This window comes from Maniola hyperantus, chromosome 2, assembly GCF_902806685.2.
Source record: "Maniola hyperantus chromosome 2, iAphHyp1.2, whole genome shotgun sequence".
Taxonomy (NCBI): Eukaryota; Metazoa; Arthropoda; class Insecta; order Lepidoptera; family Nymphalidae; genus Maniola; species Maniola hyperantus.
The window spans coordinates 15,671,079-15,694,605 of NC_048537.1; the positions used below are offsets into that span (position 1 = coordinate 15,671,079).

The following is a 23,527-nucleotide window of genomic DNA, read 5'->3' on the forward strand; positions in this document are numbered from 1 at the left end:
TGTTATCAATTACAGCAGCCAGGTCTGATTGCAGCCAAACGCTAGTCTATAAAAAAGAAGAAAACCCACAACTTTGCGTAGTTTCTTACTTTTATACAATGAACCAAAAGCTTAATTCGCTATAATCCGCTGAAACAGGTCGAATCTGTATGGTGCAACATGCAGCATGTGAAATGCACTACCCGACCTCCCACTGCTAAACATGCAGGAAGAAGCAGCCACCAGGCAAGCAATACGCACCATCACCACGCAGCACCACACAAATCCCAAACACATTCGACGCACGTTTCGCCCCGATACCAGAGCATCCTCAGGAGATGTAGACCTTACAATGCACAATTGCAAAGTAAGCCTGCTTCTATACAACATTCTTACTTTTAATCGTTCATCATCACAATGCAAGGTACATTGTGTCAAAGTCAAGTCTTCATTATCTTCATATTATTTGTTCTACACTGCATTCTGATTACATTCGCTGATTCGCTGTCATGTCAACTGATAAGTGAGGCGCGGACAAGTACGCGCAGCTTACTGAAATCGTTTTTAGGGTTCCGTACCTAAAGGGTAAAACGTAACCCTATTACTAAGACTCAGCTGTCCGTATGTTCTTCCGTATGTCACCAGGCTGTATCTCATGAACCGTGATAGTTAGACAGTTGAAATTTTCACGGATGTATTTTTGTTGCCACTAAAAAACAGAATAAAATAAATTTTTATTTTATTTTTATTGAATGGTTTATTAGCGATTTTAACATAAAACTTAGTAACTATAATAAATACATAGATTTTTCTATCATGCACAACTATGTTAAATCATTTAAAAGTACATAACACTGCATGCAAATTCCGTACAGATATCAGAGTTACAAAGGGTATCAGAGTTACAGAGATACATAGTTTTAAAGGGGCTCCCATACAACAAACGTGATTTTTTGCCAATTTTATAGATACTGGTACGGAACCCTTCGTGCGCGAGTCCTACTCGCACTTGGCCGGTATTTTTGCTACTTATATAGGTTATTGATCAGAGAGATTAATAACCTGTGTATGGTGTTTTCGAGTAAATATGTATCTACTTGAAATTATATCTTTTTGACGTTGTATAAATACATAGAAACGTCAAATAATTGACAAGGAAAAGCAAATTTATTTTGCTTTAAAGCACAAGAAAAAGGAAGTTTCTGAAATGCAACATGAGGCTCTTTTAATAATTTTGAAAATGTAAGAAAATTTAAACGTTAGAACCTGTAAATACAATCCATTTTGCGCTATTAGACCAACGATTACGTATTCTGAGCTTAAACCACCTTAAACAAAGTAGGTACTGAGGTAGGTAGATGCATAAAGATTAAATTGTATGGGGTGACATTTTCAGTCACGAAAATCTCTCTCCAGCATGTCATTTCTAGTTTTATGCTGACGCCATCCTGACGCTTTCTTAAAGCACAGTTTACGACAGTTAGGGAACTTCTAACAAAACGTCGAGATTCGACGTCACTGGCAGACGTAAAATCATCATCATCATCATCGCGTGCCCTCTTCGAAACGAAGTGTGGAGCTTATACTGTTTCGCTACTGACTGGCGTGTAATATTTTCCTAAGCAAAACCTGTTATCAAATTACATATAACAAGAAACAAATCTGGTCTTAGCCGTTTTCATTATTATGTCAAAAACTCGCTTTTCGTCAAGATAACACAAAAACCTGTGAAGTGTACGTTTATCTGGATAATGAATTATATCCGTTTCGTGATACCTAATAGAGAGAGAGCCAGCGCGTGCCAGACTTTCGTTATTTTATAAAAGCTGAAAATTTCTATGCGTATTGTCCCCAACACAGAGAGGAACGATCAGCGATTATGAAGTTTGGATCATGGTGGCTTTGGGCGATAACAGGTAATAAAGGCGTAAAATATTTTACTGTCTTTTCTTACTTTACATTTTCTTCGGAATAGAATCAGAAGTCACGTCATGCATTGCCAGACACCCTTAAACTTTAAAACTTTATGGGTGTATGGTAGGGGGTGGGTCATGGGGGATTATCTGGCAATACATGACATGATTTCTAATACTATTCCAAAAAAAATGAATTTTTTTTTACACCTTTATTACCTGTTATCTCCCAAATCCACCATGATCCAAATTAACATCCAAACAAACGTTCCTCCCAGTGTTGTAGGACAATACGCAGAGAAACTGTCAGCTTTTATAAAATAACGAAGGTCTGGCACACGCTGGCTCTTAGTCTATAATCTATTTAACAGTTTAGTCGACACGACGTAAATTGGTACTTCTACCATTTTAAACGGGCGCGGTGTCCAGAAAAGAGGATTTGGTCAATTCAACGCGTAGGTTATTTTTGAATTCAAATTCTTATCGCGTAGTTAGTATCGTGAAGATCTGATTAGAGCCACGGAGTTGAAGGACGGAACTCCTCAACGGACAAACTCAAATATTATTATTAAATACCTGCCATTGATCAGCTTGAGATCATAATTATAGTAAGTAGCTTATGCTCGCGACTTTGTCCGCGTGGGCTGCACAAATTTTAAACCCCTAAGTATTTCACTCCCTTATAGGTTGAATTTTTAAAAATACTTTCTTAGCGGATAATAGCTCTCTGCATGCCAAATTTTAGTCCGATCCGTCCAGTAGTTAGAGCTGTGCGTTGATAGAGCAATCAGTCAGTCAGTCACCTTTTCCTTTTATATATTTGGAGGTATTGTTAATTTTTAATATATTCCCTAATAGATTCATGATTAATATTCCCCTTTCCCTTCCAACTAAGCTTGTGCTAGGTGTTGAGTAGGTACGACAGTAGTGCAACGGGTGGGGTTAGAACCGTCGATCTTTCAGAATTCAGTCCGCTCCTGTAACTGTTGAGCTATTGAGGCTTGATAATAAACCACTATTATACTATTGCTTGCTAAGTGTCTTTCTCTGACTGGAATTCTGTCGTACTGTAGGGTGAGATCTATAGAGCGCAATCTGACTTAGCTTAGACTTAAGACAGAGCTATATCTCTCGGTTAATCTGTCTCGTTTTAACTCAATATTAGTTTGAGCAAAGTCAAAGTGCGCTCTGTACATTTCAGCCTGAGTGGGGAACTATAGCAGTATTATTCTCTCCTTAAAGAAAGTAATTGCTCATAACGATGTGACCGTTCCCAGTCAATTTGTTATTGTGCCCGTTTCGTCCTGAGCCCCGCCACCCTCGTCTCTGAACCTAAACCTTAACTACACTATTGTTTATTTCTGTGCTACAGTGGCGGTGCGTGCTAAAATGCATGTACTGAATCATCTTACGAGAATATTTAAAAGTACATACCCATTCTGAATGTTAAAAGCTGTGATAGCCTAGTGGTTAGGATGTTCGCCTTTAAATTAGAATTAGAATTGGAGGTCGGGGGTTCGATCCCGGGCACGCACCTCTAACTTTTCGGGTTTATAAAAAATAAATAAAAATAAAAATAAAAATAAATGCGTGCGTTTTAATTAATTAAATATCACTTGCTTTAACGGTGAAGGAAAACATCGTGAGGAAACCTGCATGCCTGAGAGTTCTCCATAATGTTCTCAAAGATGTGTGCAGTCTACCAATCCGCACCTAACTGCCATACCCCTTTCAGGTTAGCCCGCTATCATCTTAGACTGCATCATCACTTACCACCTGGTGAGATTGCAGTCAAGGGCTAACTTGTATCTGAATAAAAAAAAAAAACATGGCCAACGTGGTGGACTATGGCCAAACCCCGTGCTCTGTAGAGCACGGGGTTTGGCCATAGTCCATATTAGGTCATCATCATCATCAACCCATCGATGGGTTGATGATGATGATTACCTAATATCGTCTCGTCTAAATAAAACCGGCCAAGTGCGAGTCAGACTCGCGCACCGAGGGTTCCATACTACGGTCGTATTTTTTCGACATTTTGCACGATAAATCAAAAACTATTAATCATGTCCTATGTCATATTACGAGATATTATGTCGTAGATATTTTTTATATTCATATTTTCACGGATTCAGATCGGAGTGATCGCTGTTAGTACAGCAGTCCACTCTGGTATAGCGACAGATAACTCCCACGGCTGCCTTATCGGACATTGACCGCTGTTCACGTGTAACTCAACCAAAAAACGTCTTCACACGAATATAAAGCAGCAGTAAAGCAGTTTTATAAAACACTTAGGTATGATTTTTTCATGATTTCGATAATCGATTGGCTGCGGAGAGTCTTGTTTTTCTATCATTTTGGGAACATAAGAATAACGAAGGAAACGTGAGTAGTGTTTCCTTCGTTCTTAGGTTCTTTTTTTCAGGTACAGTGCGACAAGGAACTTTTGGCGCGTGTCCAAACTTGGAACTAACGCTGCTGCCATCTTGTGAAATGTCACACTGTCCTCTTGCATGTGGTGTTACTAAGTAAAAAATCTGAAATTCACTGTTTATTTTTAAATATTAGAGCCATTACATATACATTAATATTTTATTATACTATAAATACTATCTGTCCCGGCTTACTCACGTGTGTAGTCGACGTTAACCCGACTAGTTTCGAACCCATCCGGGGTCCTTTTTCAAGGGAGTCCGTCCGCGCACGCGCCGCGGTTTTGACTGCGGGACGCACGTGCCGCTGCCCGTAGAGCCCGTTGTGAGGGTGGCTGGGGTGGGGGGGAGACAGCTGCCGATCGTCTCCCGACAGTTCCTGCTGTTCTTCATCACTGGAACCGTCACCGAAATCCAGGCACGCGGAGCTAATGGTGTCCCGTCCCACGACTGATGCCCTTGTCTTAGCGTCAAAAAGCGGTTTCCACGCTGAGGGTAGCATCCATCCATTGTCACGATTTTATTATACTGTTACTAGATACAGCATAAATGTGTCTGCATCTTAGAACTATGTTTAGCACTACGTAAATATAGTATTTTGAGCAGGTAAACATGATAGGTTGCAAGTCTGACTTATCAATGGTTTTTATTATTCTTTCTCTATGTGGAAACAGGGACGGCTTTCTCAATTTCTCATTTCTCATCACTTTAAGATAAAACTTACTCGATTTTCAACATTGTCATTTTCATTATGAATTATGACATTTTGATAATCTAAATATATAAAATGAAAAGGTGACTGACTGACTGACTGACTGACTGACTGACTGACTGACTGATCTATCAACGTACAGCTCAAACTACTGGACGGATCGGGCTGAAATTTGGCATGCAGGTAGCTATTGTGACGAAGGCATCCGCTAAGAAAGGATTTTTGAAAATTCAACCCCTAAGGGGGTGAAATAGCGGTTTGAAATTTGTGTAGTCCACGCGGACGAAGTCGCGAGCATAAGCTAGTGTAACTATAAGATTAAAATTAAGGAAGCAGTGTAACCATTTTTAAAAATTTTACTGTCGTTGTCATTTCTATTTGTTTTTTCTTAAATTTATTTTTATTGTAAGTACCACATATTTTGCACGCCATACATAAATGGCAAAATGTGAAAGGGACCATCTATGTATGTACGATCATTTACTACTCACATTTAGCAAAATTAAATGATTTCATTTCATTTCAAAATTATTATGTTCCCTAAAATTGAGGAGATTTTATGTGCTGGCCGCCTTTGTTCTAGAAGCACGTCCCCCTGCTAATGTCATTCAAGTGCCAAAAGAGTCTTATCGTACTGTAGATAGACAACAGGCGTATACCGCTGCAATCGCCATATTGGTACTTATAGCTACTAGATTCTGTCGGAGCTTTTACAGGTAGATTCCAACGTCAACGATATTAATGATCGAATACGATCTGAAACCATGAAACTGTAACGCATATAAGTGTGTGTTATAGAGTCATCGACATAGAAAATAGTTATATGAAGTAGTTCATAATATAGACAGAGATTGTAAGCAAGAATAAGCATTATGTTTAAGTACCTCGAGATATAAATCTCTAGAAAAATGCTTTGTATCTACTTGAAAATTATTTCGATCGTTATTGAAATCTTTATTCGGATTTGTTATGGTTTCAAAGTTTACTAAAACGTGGCTGTTTCACTATTATTTTAGTTCCGTAAAATTTGTTGTGACTAATGGCTTGTCACGTTTCTACCAAAAAAAGTATACCGAAAACCGTATGTTGTTAGATTTATTATAACTGCTGTAAGTTAGCGAGAAATATGTTATTTTATCTATTTTATTGTAATATTTTTATCTATTGACCTGACCAAAATAACGAGATTAAACTATCGCAATCTTAATTTAGAAGGATTTTAGTTCAGGTTTAGTTTAGATTGCGACTTACTTGCTTAGTATTTTTCTTTTAGAGGCTGTACATGTGTTATAGTCAAATGCATTTTTCCTTTTAAAATTAATCTTTTTTGCGGAATGCAGATCAACTGAAAATATGGTTAGACATCGCTATCAAAAATATATGTTAATTGTTTAGTTCTTATTCAGCTATATTATGAGTATCTACAAGAGTTGTATATTAGTGCTTCGAAACCGGCCCGAAAAATAAAAGCAAATACAATATTTCAAAAGTAAAATTTTTAGACTTATTGCTTAGGTGTTAAGTTTTATTTAAGAATAAATATTTTTGTTCATATTTTCGTCTTCTTATTTTGCTCTATGGCTTGTTCACATTTTAAAAATACCTGGCCATTTGTGATCTTACTTACTTACTATTCTATATCAATATATTTATTGATAGAAAGTTGCTGCGTTATTGTATAGTGTGCACTTGATCTTATCTCGTTAAACTAATTATTCCTATAATAATCATCAATTTTATTTCCCAATTATGTAATTTGGTTGAAGTTCATTATATATTTTAATCGGTTGTTAAGACATCTGAGTTAGTTTCTGGAGCGATGAAAGTAATTAGAGAGGTTTCGCTTTCGATGGACTCAATCTCGTGGGCTCGTGTCTCGAATTGATATTAATATTCTAATTAATACAGTTATGATACTGTTAGCCGTTCGTCATAATTTTATTAGCTCGATCAGATAAATTTTATACTTGTTATTATATATGTTTATATGTATTGTATATGTTTATAATTTTTACTAGCGCGCGCGCGCCGCGATTCGTCCGCGTGAACTACACAAATTTCAAACCCTTATTTTACCCCTTTAGATGTTGAATTTTCAAAAATCCTATCGTAGCGGATGTCTAAGTATAATAGCTATCTGCATGCTATATTTCAGCCCTATCCGTCCAGTGGTTTGAGCTGTGAGTTGATAGATCAGTCAGTTAGTCACCTTTTCCTTTAGTGATAGTGTTTTTACCTCTACCAAGGATATCTATAAATAAATAAAGGAGTTTTCTAACTGAACCATGGCCTAGCGGTCAAAGGCTCTCCAGGGAAAAGCAGGTTCGAATCCTGCCGGTTCCGCAATTTTTGATATGTATTTAATAATTGCTCTGGATATGTGTTCTGAATTCTGATGTTGCTCTAACACAATTATTAACTTCGTCTGTGATTTCGTTTGAATCCAAATGATCTTCTTTTTAATTATAATTATTTGATAACTCATACATTTAACGAATAGTTAAAATATTATACACAACAAGACTATTCAAAACTTACGAAGTTTTATTCAAACATTCTTTTGTCATAATTATAATAGATTTTACCTCTTCGCGTGAAATATTTAATACTGTAATATGATACGTACCTCGTTAGCCCTGGTTACCCCTATGTGGTCGATTGGACATGGTTCTAGTGTAGGGTTTCATGGTCAGGGTTGATTGTATGGCGTATTGTATTAACGTACTTTTTTTAACGGTCTAAGTCTCCTTAGGTGTATCACTCGAAAGTTTAAGGATGTCTAAAAAGCACTTTAACTTCTGTCTTTTACTTCCTTTAATGGCCGATTTTTCAATCATCCATTAACTTTTTACCTGAGGAATAAATTAGAGGTTTTAACAGTTTTTGTACAACAAATCTGTCAAAACGTTAAATTAATTCGTTAGACAAAAGTTATCCGGCTATTGAAAAATCAGCTCTAAATCAGTTTTCATCGTATTAAAAAGATAGGCTATTGTACATAATATTATAGTGTTCTCTACAATATACTCTACAATCTGGTATTGATTTTGTAATTTTGTAGTTTATGACCTATGCTGTACTCGACTAGATTCTTCTATAATACTGCTTTGGGGCTACATCTATAATTTTTTTAACGAGACAGGCCTAACTCTCTTAATCTTATATTTTGTCGGTTTTATGCTGACCTAAGTATTTTCGTTACAAGGCAAATTGATATTCAATATTCTTTTTTAAAGTGTTGCCTGTGAAAATCACATGGTTTTTAACATGGATGTTTATTACAATGTTCCTGCCGGCAACTTGGACAGCTGGCAGCCCTGCCACTAAAATATCAAGTTGATAGTTGATACAGGTTGTTTTCTTATTGCTCCCCGTTGATTGGTTAACGGTCGACATCCCTCGCTTGCAGTATTGTCAGGTTTACAAAGAGCGTCTTCACACTATCCGGTCCGAAAACCTTCATCATCATGATCAACCCATCGTCACCAGCTTACTACTTAACACGGTCCCCTCTCAGAATGAGAAGGGTGTAGGCCATAGTCTGGCACGCTGGTCGCTGGCCCAATGTGGATTGGCAGACTTCATTACGGAGAACTCTCAGGCATGCAAGTTTGCTCACGATGTTTTCTTTCATTATTAAAGCAAGTGATATTTACCAAACTACTTCAAAGTAAAACGCACATAACTCCGAATAGCTAGAGCGGGCCCCCTCTCTCGAACCCCGGATCCACTGACTAGCAGGTTGACGTCTTGACCACTAGGCTATCACCGCTTTCGAAAACCTTCCTGTCACTTATCTCATTTTTCTTCTTCGGCCAGGCTTGCCCTCGGTACTATACCAGAGGTGCCTCTCAATATTTGATGATACCCATTAGACTGTTTACCTGTTATGTGTATTTAATATCAGTGCGTTTTTAATTACTATAAATCATCATCATCATCAGCCTGTGGACGTCCATTGTTGGACATAGACCTTCCCTAAAGAGCGCCACCACACGCGGTCCTCAGCCTTCCTCATCCATCCACTTCCAGCCAGCCTCTTTATATCGTCGGGATCGTGTTCCGACTTTCCGGCTCCAACGGCCATCGCCTCTACGACAGGCGTGACTTGCCCACTGCCACTTCAGCTTGCTAATGTTCAGTTTGGGCTATGTCAGTGACCTTGGTTCTCCTTCGGATCTCCTCATTTCGGATCTCATCACAGGGAAACTACTAACATAGCTTTCTCCATAGTTCGCTGAGAGACTGTATACTATAAATGGGTGGTGCATATTTTAAATATTTTACACGTCTCTCGGATATGTGATCGGATAATGTGAACTGATTCTTACGGATATGTCTTTGAAGCTGCCCCTGAATGGTATAGAATTTAAAGTTCTTATGGGCTGTCGTTTTATTTTAACGGTTCAATTTAATCCGATTTAGCTAATATATTAATTTAGCGTTTTGTATGTCGCCTGTGTTTCTAGATTCGAGATGTGAGATAAGACGTCTTTGGAATTTAAATTTTAAGCACTTTTATTTTGTAAAACTGTTCTTCGCCTTGTGATCTGATCCTTTAATAGCTTCACTCAATGATTCATTATAAACGTGGTCTAACTTCAGAATAACAATAAATTTTTAAGTGCTGATTTCATTTTTAATTGGACTAGATGATGCTCGCGATTTCGTCCGCGTGGATTTAGGTTTTTAAAAATCCAGTGGGAACTTGTGGCAGTGCGAAGTCGCCATTCCAATACATTGGACCCCAACTTCTATCGGTTTTTCGAACTATGTGCCCTGTCCATTGTCACTTCAGCAACCCGTTGAGCTATGTCGTTTACTCTGGTTCTCCTACGGATGTCCTCATTTCTGATTTAATCACGTAGACTGTAGACAGACGTAGACGTAGAGAGAAAGAGAGAGAGAGAGAGATAAAGTAGTCTTATTACCTCTATTTACAATTTGCTATACTTTTTCGAGTCACAACTACATAGTAAATACACATTTTTCAAAATGGGAAATGTCGTAAAGTTCAGACTATATGATTTCTAATGGCTCCATAAATTAATTATAGTTAAAACTGTAAAATCAAGTTTTATCTCGCGAATCTTTTCGCTTTGAAAGTAAAAGTTCACTTTCGGCATCTCAAACAAATGAAAGTAATCCACCGTTCTACTAGTTTGTATTTGTTTCGCTCTCGGTTGAAGCAAGAGCAACTAGTTCCTCTAGGCCGGCCTGGTGTATGACGGTGCAGCCGACGTTTTGGTCATTGAGACTCGTTCCTCTTGTTAGTCGTTAACACGTGAATGACGCTGGCACATCAGTTCATTTATCGTTTAAGCTGTAAGTACCAGATGTCCGGGCTTCTTTAACGCGTTACTAAGTATCTACTTTAACGTTACATAAAATGGAAGAGAAGATCTTCAATAAAATTTTATGCCCTACTTCTTTTTCCACACAGAATTCAACCTCAAGCATATAATATGAGGTTTTGCATGAGAACAAAATCGTAAAATGTTGGCGGGAGGACAGGGGTGAATGCTTTGTTGTGAACTCAAAAGTCATGTAATCAAGACAATGTGCGGAATGAGGGTACTGAACGGGCGTGGGTCGACTTTTATGCTAAGCCACTGCCTAAGCTTGGCAATCGGGGGTGTCCGACTATTAGGCGTCTATAGATGGTGGTCTACGTTTTTCCATGAAAAATGATAAATGTCATCGCGTGCATTTTATTTATGCTGTTATCAATGGCTTAGTACTTATGTTATTATGATAATCGTTAACTTTAAGTGGACATTACTTATTCTAAACCTGAACTAGTTACTCGTTGTAGCTTACCGGTTCCTGAGGTCAAATGACAATGTTTGCATGCCTAGCCTGCGTTATAATATATGGCTTTTACATTATAAGCACTAGTCCCTTATAACTCGTGCTGTAAACATCAGGACTAAGTATAAATTAAGTACCTTCCGTAGAAGTAAGGTGTCGAAATTCGAATCCTTAAATATGGTGAAGTTCATAAAGTTCATAAAAGTGAACTTATGAAAGAGTCGGCAATGCGGATGTTGCATCAAGTTTGTTGTTGCAAAAAAGTGAAATTTTATTCCAAGGGTGAAAGTTTACACCGTTCGGGCCAAATTTTGCATTCAGAGTTTTTAAACTTTAAATATACATGTTGAATGCAAAATCTGATAGAAACTTAGGACATTTTAAGTTTTAGTGAACTAAAACGAAAAAATATTAAAAGACATATTATTATATATAATAAATAAATTATCGGGATAAATTGTCGGAGTTCAAGATTTTCTGAAATTTTGTTTTTTATACTAAGTAAGTTCTGCACAGCCCTTTTAAAACAGTTGGAGAGGTATTGGATATATAAAAAGAAAAGCTGACTGACTGACAGATCTATCAACGCCCAGCTCAAGCTACTGGACGAATAGGGCTTTTGTACAAATAGCTGTTATGACGTAAATAATAATCATCCGCTAAGAAAGGATTTTTGAAAATTCAACTCCTAAGGGGGTAAAATAGGGGGTTAAAATATGTGTAGTCCAATTCGGACGAAGTGGCGAGCATAAGCTAGTAAGATATAATAAGATAAAGATAAATAAGATAAAGATAAAATAAGATATGAGAAGATAACAATAAGATTCAATAAAAGTGAAAACAAGTGTATGCGAATTCAGGCAGCTAAATGCTTCATAGACGTTGCGAATATTCTAGTGCCCGGTGATAACTTTATTATTGAAAGAGAAATTGGTGTCATCACCAAAACTGTAACCTAGTGCCAAAGTAAAAGTGTTCCGAAAACTGTGAGTCGCGAAATTAAGTACATTGCGATTTCGTAGTAACGAGGCCACTGATGTAGGTCGAGTAACAGCTATCTGCTAGTATACTCTTTAATTTTGCTCTGCATTCGGCAATGGTTCATGGCCATTGAAGTTTCGGCTGTCACTTGTTTTTGTTCAAGTTCGTGGTCACCGATTCCACGGCCAAAGTGATTTCTACGAACTCTAGAGAATGGAATCGTTCACACGGTAGGTATTGACAGAAGCGTTTGAAACGTTATTGCTCTTCCAAAAAATTAATTGATTTGAAACTTTTGAAGACTTTTTGGTTTTACAATAATTTATGAACCCCGCATGGAGGAATATAAATTATTACTTTAAAGTTGTTTATTTTGTGCTTCAATATTAACATCCTCAATCGTATTAAAAGGTTATGCAATAAATTATTTACAATGTTTATTATAGGCAGTGTAGGGTGAAAATAAACCTCCACAAATTCAGTCATTTCCTGTCATCGTAAATTTAATTGTGTTTAAAAATTGAAACAGTATCCTTGCCCTTTTACTTATTTATAGCTTGTTTTACAACACGATACATCTATAATAGTTTTAAGACATAGCTATAATAGTTTATTGTTTGGTAGTAGGTATATAAAATTTGAATAAGAAAGTTTTTCATCTGCAAATATTTTGCAATATCTGAATTTATCGAACTTTTAGCCGGTTTTGTTACGTATAAATGCCAAATTAAGATTCGATGACGAAAACTGATGTTTTCAAGCTCCACGAACAGATAAAAGTATATTTGCATAGTTTGATAATTTTCGCTAAAAGTTTACAATTTGGGGCTTATTTTACAATTGCCAAATAATATTTAATTACGTCTGACAGTTTTGGTCTTGGAAGTATTTCAAAATGTCTTTATTCGTCATATAAATTTAACGTTTGAAATTGGAAAAATCAGTCATTATTATCTGATTAAATTAAGAGTTTCTTGAGTAACATAAATTAGTATCAACCTTTACTAGAGAATGTTATATTATGTACTCCCATCTTGTAATTACTAGACATTTTTAAATTCTCGATGCGTAGTTTGAACCTGTTATTTTGCGTCGTCTACTATATTATTCCAATCAATGAGGAAGACAATCATTTGGTCTGGTAAAACTTAAATCGAGAATGTCATCGAGTGAACAATGCCACACTGCTGCTAATTAGATTTATTTATCTTTGATCTCTTCGCTTTTTGTACCAATGATTGATTTAAAGCTGGATTAATGTCATTATTTGGCAGCAAGTTTCCTGCGGTATTAGCGGTAGGTATTAAATTGGTAGCACAAATGACTATACCCATTATACCTGTTTTTAGATTCATAAATAATATAGCGATTGGCAAAGCAGATTTTTTGTAAGCGTTATTCAGCATAAACAGAGGTGTGATGATTTATTGCGAACGTTCTTCATAACTGCCGATAAAAACATTGGATTCTAAGGTCAAGTACCTCAGATCAAAAGATTTTTATAGAATTTAACGATCAAATAAGACTGACAAAGGCCAAAATTTTGTATGATTCTAATCAAGAAGAGACACGTGTAGAGTACGTGTTTCAAGAAGAAAGTTCATTATATTGTGAGTTAAGAGGATAACCTCGTGACCGTGACCGACGAGAGAAAACAGCTCGAAATTTAGCCTAAAACGATAAAGACTGACCTTAGGTGGTGAACTTGCAGATAGGTTTACAGGCAGATAAATTATAATATCAAAACGTTTATTATTAAGTTGGATATATAGAGATACATCTTTTGTCCAAAAAGAGCGAAGTATTATGGAGTTGTTAGATTAACATTTAAAACATACTCTATAGTATGCTGTTTCACTGGGACGGTTCGTGGGGTAGAGCATGGGTTGCAGGAAAGTGACAGTTGACGAAAAATCAAGTACCGAACTACTGCTTTTATCGAACATTTGAAAAATCAAAGCTCTCAACGTGACTGACTATCATCCTCCCGCACCCTGCTGCCTTCCCCACGACCCTTCTCAGTCAAGCGGTACACTTATACTATGTATATGTAATTGATTTTGTCGAGTATCGTTTTGCTATCAAGTACATCCAGTATATTCTGATGCCTATAACACGAGTGTACAACTTATTTTAGGCATCGGTGGCTTAACCTAATTTTGGTTGTAATTTTGGTGAAACAATAAATTATTTATTTATTTATTTATTTATTATTTAGCCCCTGACTAAAATTATTTATCTTTGTAATAATATTTCAGTAATAATTAGAGCAGTATCCTATTTAAAATCCTGTAAGACAGCTATGGTGCTGTTTATCTTGACTTAATACGTACGGTTCGGTCCATTAGCCGTGTTGAGTGGTCTTGAAAGCCTGTTGTTTTATTTTGTTGAACGCACCAATGTCGGAATCGGAAATTTATGATGTCTTTTAAAACTCCCACTGCCCGATATTGCCTTATATTTGCTCTATATCTTCATATTCTTTAAACAATTAAAGCCTCTAAATATCCGAATATTAATTATTATTTATATTAGGCAGTCAATATAGCACTTTCGATGATACCTATATATAATGACATGAGGCCGGCCGTAATGAAACTGGGTTCATCGATAAATATACACCAAAGTTAAGAAAAAAGTGATAATGAAGCATTTATGAAATTGCGCCAAAAGTTTGAGATCTATAGAGCGTAACTTTGCTCAGACTTTAGAGTAAACTAGTAGTAGGCTTCACTTAAATTGTCTGAGACATCCCATTTTTACTGTCTTAAGTTCTAGTTAAGTCAAAGTACGCTCTGCCTATGTACCTATATAATATGTTTCCACTTCACAGATATTATTTAGAAGAATAAAATTACTTAATTCGTATCTACCTACGTCTGGGTCTTTTCCCGATTTGCTCAGTAGTTTATAATAATGGCACTTGTTTTAACGCTATGAGGATTTATATATAATATATTTCTATGGCTATACCCTAATCCTCGGATGGATTCGAAACTAGTCGAGCTAACGTCGACTGGATACGTGAGTAGCCGTAGAAATATATTATATATAATGGAAATCCCTCACGGTAGTTTAAACGCTATGAGGATTTGTTCGTAACGAGACTTTAGCTAGGCCACTGGCCCTCACCCACTTAATTCAGCGCGCGTGTCTAGTTTATTAATAATCTTCGATCTGCAGACTCCCTCAACGTTCAGTTTCTGTTTTATTTAAATGGTCCAATCAATTATTATCGTCTTGTTTGAGGTCGGCTGTGACTGAACATAATTTATATATGCAAATTATTGCATTTAAATACTAGGAATGATGTTGAAATTGTAAAGTAGTGGTTTAAAGATGCACAATATTAAATTATATTTTGAGCCAAAGAACATTGAATTGATAGTTCGAGTTAAGTACTTCGAAAATAAAGCGGATTTGTAATTTGTATTACACAACGCCATATCTGTAAAGGCAAAATAACACGGAATATAAATTCTCATCGACTCTAGAAAGTCGTTTTTGCAAACAGTACAAACAAAATCCAAAGTTTAATATCACGACAAGTACCAGTTATTGATTCTCTCGGTCTTTAGCATCCGTTGGTACATTGACCTTAAAATATTCAGTATGAACAAATGGAAAATGGAAACAGCAGCCAGAGAAAAGCACACAATGCTTGCAAACTCTTAAAAAGTTGTACGCCAAGATTTCTCCACGTGAATCCAGTCGATCGTTGTATGCAAATCTCACACGAAGGCTCGAAGGCGTTTCTGATACGATGATATTAGCAGTCCGCCCCTATGGGCCAAATTTCATGACAATTGCCGAATCACTTTCACCAGTTTTATTTGATTGAGGACAGTTCGATTAACAAGCTGTTGACAAAGTGATATTTGCAAGTAAGCATGTTTGACTGCTTTAAAAATGATCATTTTTTGACGTAATTGGAATTCCATTGCATTCCAAATAATAATAACAAATATTTCATAAAAGGCTAGATCAAGAACTATACAATGATTTTGAAAAACTACTTGGATTTTTAAATCAGACAAAATCAAAATTTCAGAGGAGTAATCAATGAAAATCAATGCATTAAATCGCGATTAAGTCTCTTATGTGGAAAGAACTTGTGAAGTCATTTGGCACTCCAGCAATTACATTGCGCGTTTAGGAGCTCTTCAAACAAACGAGGGGATACTTGAAGCGTTATCTCCTATAATATTTAAATTAATATTACCTTCGGATATGACATCTGTTTCATCATTACCAACGCTTGTTAAACGGTTGCGGGCTAGCCGTATCGTTTCTTCATTTACACGTTCCACTTTGTCCAATAAGCGGAGGTGAGGAGTGTCAAATTGGCAGTACTTGTGATTTGTTGAACGACCTTGCTCGACACTACGATGCCGATTCGACGTAGTTTTCCATTATACCTACAACTGAAAAGTACATTTAATATATAATATATAATAATAATATATTAAATTTAATTAATATATATATATTCAATTTACACCTTTGTATTTCTAAAAGCTCAGCAGTCAGTAACAATATGCTGTATGTTTTGTTTGCATTGTTGTAAAATCATTGGTTAATTTAACAAGTTGCGGATGAATTCTGACGATTACGGGAAATGCTGTTTGTCCATTCCTTATCGTTTTGCGTTAACAACATAAAACATTTCATTGTTAAGTAAATGGTTTTTTTAAATAGAGATAACGAGCAAACGAGCAGGCGGCTCACCTGTTGTTAAGTTATTACCACCGCCCATGAATATTTGCAGCACCAGAGGAACTGTCGATGTGTTGTGCCAGCCTTTCAGGAATTTTTTGGTCCGGCCCCTTGAATAACTTGAATATTAACTGAAATTTTAATTAGTACCGTAAGGCGCCTTACTCACAACCTTGAATGGGAAGCTGGAAGAAATCTCTAATTAGAGATAAGCATTTCCAATGTACATAACTTAATTTATTACTACTATGTAACTACAATTTTGGTATATGAAAAATAAAAATAAATAAATAAATTGCTGTATTTATAGTTTTATTAAAAGCAGCTAATAATCATATGATTTTCGATGTTTAAATAGTGCATTCCTCGAAAAAATATTTTGAAATATACCAAAAAGGTACAACAATATTAGTTTTCCAACAACTAACAAACCTTTTCAAACAAGTCCAACAATATTTACATAGACACATCAAGTAGCGTTATAACTGCTGGTAAGCACCTGCGATGACTTTGGCACGCGCTAGACGTATGAGATCAACAATGTCAAGGCTCGATTATGTCATGTTGCTTAAGAGTGCTGAAGGAAAACTTGTCCAGTTAGAGAACATGCAGATTTTATCTCTTAACCATCCCATTAGCTGACCCGCCTCGGATTTGCACAGGTGGAATTTTAGATATCCTTTCTTAATGGAAGTCTTCGTTATAAAAAAAAACTTACGTGCACAACTCAAGACTCCAACGTTTTGAGCTATACGTTGATATGTCAGTCAGTCAGTTTCCTTTCGGTAGTCAAACCTCTCTCGGGAGGAGTCCCCCTCCCCCTCCACACAACTGCACAGGAGCAGCATGGTGGAAGCTCTATTCCTGTGCTCTAAGATTACTGAGACATTAAATATGTTTCAAAACTTGAACGCTATGTAATCCAGTAAAGGTGTTCTTATCATCGATAGTTTACAGTCGATTGTTTTCGGGTATACTCGAAACTTGGAACTCGAAGTCATTTTATTTCTGCGGCATCGCCAACATTGATGTCAAATATTGCACTTGCAAGTGTGGATACCATATATCTTTCATCAACGATGGAGCACCGCAGGCCGTCTCCTGTCAGGTCTTGCTTTATGTGGACACACCTCTTTACGAAGGATTTGTATTTTGTTTCGTTTCGTTTCGAGCGAATGTCTTTCCGTCTGAATTATTCGCCTTAATCTCGCGGTTTTTCCTTTTTTTCTTCCTTATTAAGTTTCGATTCGAATTCGATGCAGTTTTATTGTGGTACAGAACTTTATTTTCGTTTATCACGATTTGTTCGGGTTCAATTCTTGCGACTTGTACTTTATTACGTTTCTTGTAATATCTACAGACATATTTATAGCCGATGATATTTTATTTTGTATCATAAATAATATAATGTTTAATATTTTGTACTCGTAAAAAAATAGATGAGAATTCTTCGATTGAACGGGGTACAATTAATTGATATACTCACCTTGTTCCTTTATATCTGCAAGGGTTATACTTACACATCAAGGCATTACTTTGCGATAGAGCATGATACAACCAGGAACAACAAGTTTATTACGCTATAATCCGCCAAACGTGCGTAGAGTATGTTTAGGGAGGTCTGTGTGGTGTGGTGGTGGTGGTGGTGGTGGTGCATATTGCTTGCATTTGTAGAAGCGGGAACGCGGGCGGTGCATAACCATATTATTACACGTTATGGTTGGTACCAAACTGATTTAATCTCCCTTAGTACATTTAAATAAACCTTGAAATTTTTTACTGTACATTTTTCATTATTTAATGGTAGGTAGACCGTACTCTTGTATAAAGATTTTACCAATTAATGATATATAGAACGAAGTAGTTTTAAATTATTAAAATTATGTAAAAATACCTGCTTCAAATAACAGATATAGATTATTGGATATTATGCATCGAAAACGTTTACATTATTACGTGATAACATCTTATACTACCTACTCTGATTACAAACCTGTACCTACTAGATAACTATTAGCGTCGATGCAAATTGTAGATCAATTAATTACTTCTGAATTTTAATTAGATAATAACTCGATTTTTACATTGTGATTGCTGAATTTATTACTACTTGGCACTTTGGCACTAGGAATTAATTTGCAAATCTAACAGCAATATCGCGATTTAGATGGAAAATGCGCATGCAATCAGGCTGGTTTTGTAGTTAGGTATAACACGCCCAAGGAAATTGTCTGTAACCACTAAAAGTTATGTTAAAGGAACTTTATAGGGTACTAGTTGTTGATTGAGTTGTAATTGGATAATTACTACAGTTCAAACAAGCAAGTCTTATGATAGGGATACGTAATTAATATTTCAGTAAAGAAAGTGCATGGTAGAATAGTCGAGTTAAAAATTATTATAGAAAGTTATAAAAAAAACAGTTTTATTATTGATATAAAATTGTGAAATTTGGCAGGCAGATAGGTCTTATAGCACACGTAAAATCCGAAAACCGTGAATTTGTGGTTACATTACAAAAAAAAAAGTGTTCATGTATAAATAATTAGTGTTCCCAGCTTTCAAAGTAAGATTAATATACCAAGTGGGGTATCATATGAAAGAGCTTTACGTGTACACTCTAAAACAGATTTAATTTATTTTTATGCTAATAGTTTTTGATCGTGCAAAATGTTAAAAAAATACGATTCTAGTACGGAGCGCTCGGTGCGAGAGTCTGACTCGCAATATGCCGTTTAAAAAAAAATCAGTTAAGATATTTGCCAAACATAAATTCTAACGAACACAAGACAAAGCAAGTGCAGTCGTGTAAAAGACTAGGTAGATAAATCAATGTAAATGTGTCAAGTCTGAATTGTGCTCGATGGCCTGTCCTCGCCATACATTTCAAAATCTGTGCCGCGTCTAGGACTAATAGCCTATTGAAACCAACATCTGAATGCGTTGCAGATACATCACGAAGTGCGAATAAGGTAACAAAAACGTGCTTACTTGCAGTATCTATATTAGTGTCAATTTTCCTTTTTATTAAAATTCTTTTTACCCCTTTCAAAACCATATAAGCTACTTCATCATCATCATCATCATTAGCTACTTGATCGAGGAACTTACGCAGTATGGTATTTTCAGAATTACTTATCCTGCAATGCATAATAGTGGTTCGAAGTATATGACATGCAATGGAAGAGCTCTCTCGCGCGCGCGCGCGCGCGCGCGCGCGTGTGTGTGTGTGTGTGTGTGTGTGTGTGTGTGTGTGCGTGCGTGTGCGTGTGTGTGTGTGTGTGCTATTAACTCGTTGTATTCATAAGTTTTACCCAATTAATGACTAAAAACCTGTTACTAGGAATCTGCACAAACCACCGAGCGCGAATTTGAAATGCTGATTGATTCTTAATTAAAACGTCGATACAAAACAATTTAACTCCAAAGTTTGTTTATTGTAGAATGCGTTTTAATGATGTACGAGCTTCTGCCAGCAATTATATTTTTCTCCGAAAGCTTAGCTGTTACTTTTTCTTTTGCTGAGGACGCTGAGCGTTTAAGTGTTGTTTATTTTCTGTTTAATGGTGGTATTTTGCTATATTGTTGTTGTTAAAAATTCTTGTATTTTTAAAATCTTTTGGAGTATATTTTGGCGCGACTTGGATGGAAGTAACGTTCATACGCCACTTTCGCCGAAAATCGCCGCCAAACAGAGCAGCTGTTTTCAGGCCGTCATCCTTTAAATACCAGGTAGTAGACCGTACCAAGTAGTTAATGCCACAGATTAAAAGCTCTATTTTTGGGTTCCGTACCTCAAAAGGAAAAAAGGAACCCATAACACATCACATCGTTGTCTGCCTGTCTGTTTGTCGTGTCTGTCAAGAAACCTACAGGGTACTTCCCGTTGACCTAGAATCATGAAATTTGGCAGGGAAGGTAGGTCTTACAGCACACATAAAGGGAAGAATCCTCTTACGATAGTTTAAACGCTAAAATAGTATAAGATTTGTTTATTAGCATCATCATCAACCGATAAAGGTCCACTGCTGGGCATAGGTCTCTTGTAGGGACTTCCACACGCAACGGTCTTGCGCCGCCTGAATCCAGCGGCTTCCTGCGGCTCGTCTGATGTCGTCCGTCCACCTAGTAGTAGTACAACACTGCGTTTTCCGGTGCAAGGTCGCCATTGGTCGCACCGGTGTTGCTGCTGCCCGACACAGGCCTGTGCCATTTATCCAGTCTAGCCAGCTCGAATGGTTATACCGCCATTTGTCGGTTGCCAGAGCCTCGTCAGTAGTCCAGCAGGGGGCACCACGGGCAGGTGAGGCTGACTATAGGAGCGCTGGGTGGAGGTGCGTTCCCCTACCCCCCTTTGAAAAATCACCCTTAAAAACACTTGTAAATCATAAATTGTGTCAGTTTCATGACCAAAGATCGTAAACATGACGCAGCTCCCGGACTCTTTATATTTATGTTGGCATGCAAGTGAACTTTATTGCCGGCATGCCCATTAATGTAACGGCCAGAATAATGATAAACGTTACCAATTACCAATGAGCTTTTATCAGATTTAATGCTGCACTTATAATATGCATTTCTTTTTCAGTGACCAACTGGAAATGCTAATTTTATTTATTGTGATATGTATGTTATATACGAGCTCTGATGTAGAGGGTACAGTGTCAGCAGACCAGCACACTCGCTTTGACCCTTGCCCCGCTTGATCTTGACCTTTGCCCTCGTAGCTTTAGTTTTAAGTTCGCGTAAAAATATCACCACTAGGTATATCTTTCAAATCCAACAACTGACAATCAAAAATTGTAACTTATTACCTACTAGCTGACCCGCCCCGGCTTCGCTCGGGTGTAGTTTAGAAAATTGATGGGTTTAATTAAATTTTTCTCTCCGTAAGAACCATCCTCGTACTTCAAGGAGTATTATAAAAAAAAAATTAGCGAAAACGGTTCAGCTGATCTCGAGATTTGCGATCAGCAACACATTCAGCGATTCATTTTTATATATATAGAGATTTTGAATAAATTATTTGATTCGATTTGATTTGATTTGACCGCGCCCTCCTCTCTTAACTCTACGATAGTGGATAGCCAACTCCTCTGTCGATATTTGTTTACTCAAAACTTACACTCGAGCTCTGATGTAGAGGGTACAGTGTCATCAGACCAGCTCACTCGCCTTGACCTCGCCCGCTCCTCTTACTCGCGGAATCGTACAGGTTGAATTATACTTATGACTAGCTGATGCTCGCGAGTTCGTCCGCGTGGATTCAGGTTTTTAAAAATCCCGTGGGATTGATTTTCCCGGATAAAAGTAGCCTATGTCACTCTCCAGGTCTATAACTATATCTATGCAAACAAATCACGTGGATCGTTTGCTCTCTTGCGGCGTGATTGAAAGGCAAACCAACAAACGAACACAACAAATACACATAAATATGGGTACTAAATAATATGGGTAGTGATAATAGTGAAATGTAGATTTCTTGTTAGGTTTCAATTTTAGCTAATTCCTACGAATTTAAATTGTTAGATATCAGTCTTGTTTAATATTGAGTTGTTTATGCATTACATTAGGGTTATCCACGGGTTATCGATACACTCCGCGAATATGCATGACGAACCTAATCTCAAATTGTAATCGAATACTTTTTAATACAATTTTTGGCAACGGCCCGATGCATTTTGATTTATTATTCGTTTGTACTTACTTTGTTCTGTCTTTTAAAATCTTATGACGCCCGTGGCGTCCGATGTGCATTTCAAAACATATTATGCATGTATAGTCCGCGACAGCTCGAGATGGCAATCAGGGTATGAGTAGGGGGGACGTCCCGCACATCCGCACGCCACCCGCGCTCGCCCGCACTGGGATAGCGCGGGGGCTGTGCGGGCGTGCGGGGCGTTCCCTCCCCGATTGCCATTTCGACCTGTCGCGTATATACATGAGCCCATACGTTTGTCCGGAATACATCGGGGCTTATTTGTGTCCTGTCAGTATCTTTTTGTTTTCCATACTGACGCATGGACGGATTTGATATGGGTCGACACGGTGAAGATATTCCTGATTCCTCGATCGTTCGTTGAATGTCACTGAATCGTAAGTGGGAACACGAGTTTGGGTAAGGCTGAGACCACAACATTGCGGTGCGACGTCGGATCGTAAAAATCTACGACGTCGCACCAATGCACCGTACAAACTTGCGATGCGATGACGTATTCCCGTTCAGTCGATGTCCACACCTCTCTGTGTGCCCTTCTGTGCTGTGTGTGTTCTTCTTGATGCGTCTTAACGCAAGTAGAAGCAGGATACGTGTAGTGCGGTTCATAGCTCACTAGAAATTGATGGTCAGTTTTCTCGTACGATGCCGTGAGCGATAAAATTGTGCGTTCAACGCATCGCATTGCGATGCGGCACCGTTTTTGCTATGTTCGTACTGCAGTGTTGTGGCCTCGCCCTAATATCATGTTTCGTGCCACGTGCGTTTTTATCTCCGATTCTGGTTTACACGAGCGTCTAATTTGGATGAATGATCTTTTTATGAGCGTTATGTTTGAATATAGTTTATTCAATCGTGTCAATAAAATGTTAATAAATCGTCATTTGTGTCTGTGTTATTCATTGGCTTCCAATCGCTGGGGTATATCAAATAAAGAGTGGCTATTATAGTATTGTAAACGTAATTGTAGCTTTTACATACATGCTTGACTTTCATACATAATTGTCTCCAATAGGGTCTTGGACTGTAGTAATAAAATAATGTGATTTTTTGTACAGCGGTTGTTCATGGGGCTAGAAATCATTATTAAAAAGAATAATTTAAAAAAAAAACATAATTTTTATTTATTTTTAGCACACAACATACTCAGCCGGGTATTCTTTTTATTATCACCACTTTACAAAATCATTAATAATTAATTCGTGAGATGAAAGCGAAAATTCATATTATGTACATTTTACTTTCCATAAATTTCGTCATATTT

General features: G+C 37.1%; 1 protein-coding gene and 1 long non-coding RNA gene across 4 annotated transcripts in view; one reads left to right on the forward strand and one right to left on the reverse strand.

Moving 5' to 3' along the window:
* LOC117990402 (solute carrier organic anion transporter family member 74D-like) overlaps positions 1–23,527 on the forward strand; it is an 83,196-nt gene that overhangs the window by 21,755 nt on the left and 37,914 nt on the right. The window lies entirely within an intron of this gene.
* LOC138403693 (uncharacterized) lies at positions 16,143–17,067 on the reverse strand. Its single transcript, XR_011237895.1, has 3 exons — positions 16,980–17,067; positions 16,560–16,678; positions 16,143–16,255 (listed from the first exon to the last, which is right to left on the reverse strand). It is a non-coding gene; the product is annotated as an uncharacterized lncRNA (long non-coding RNA).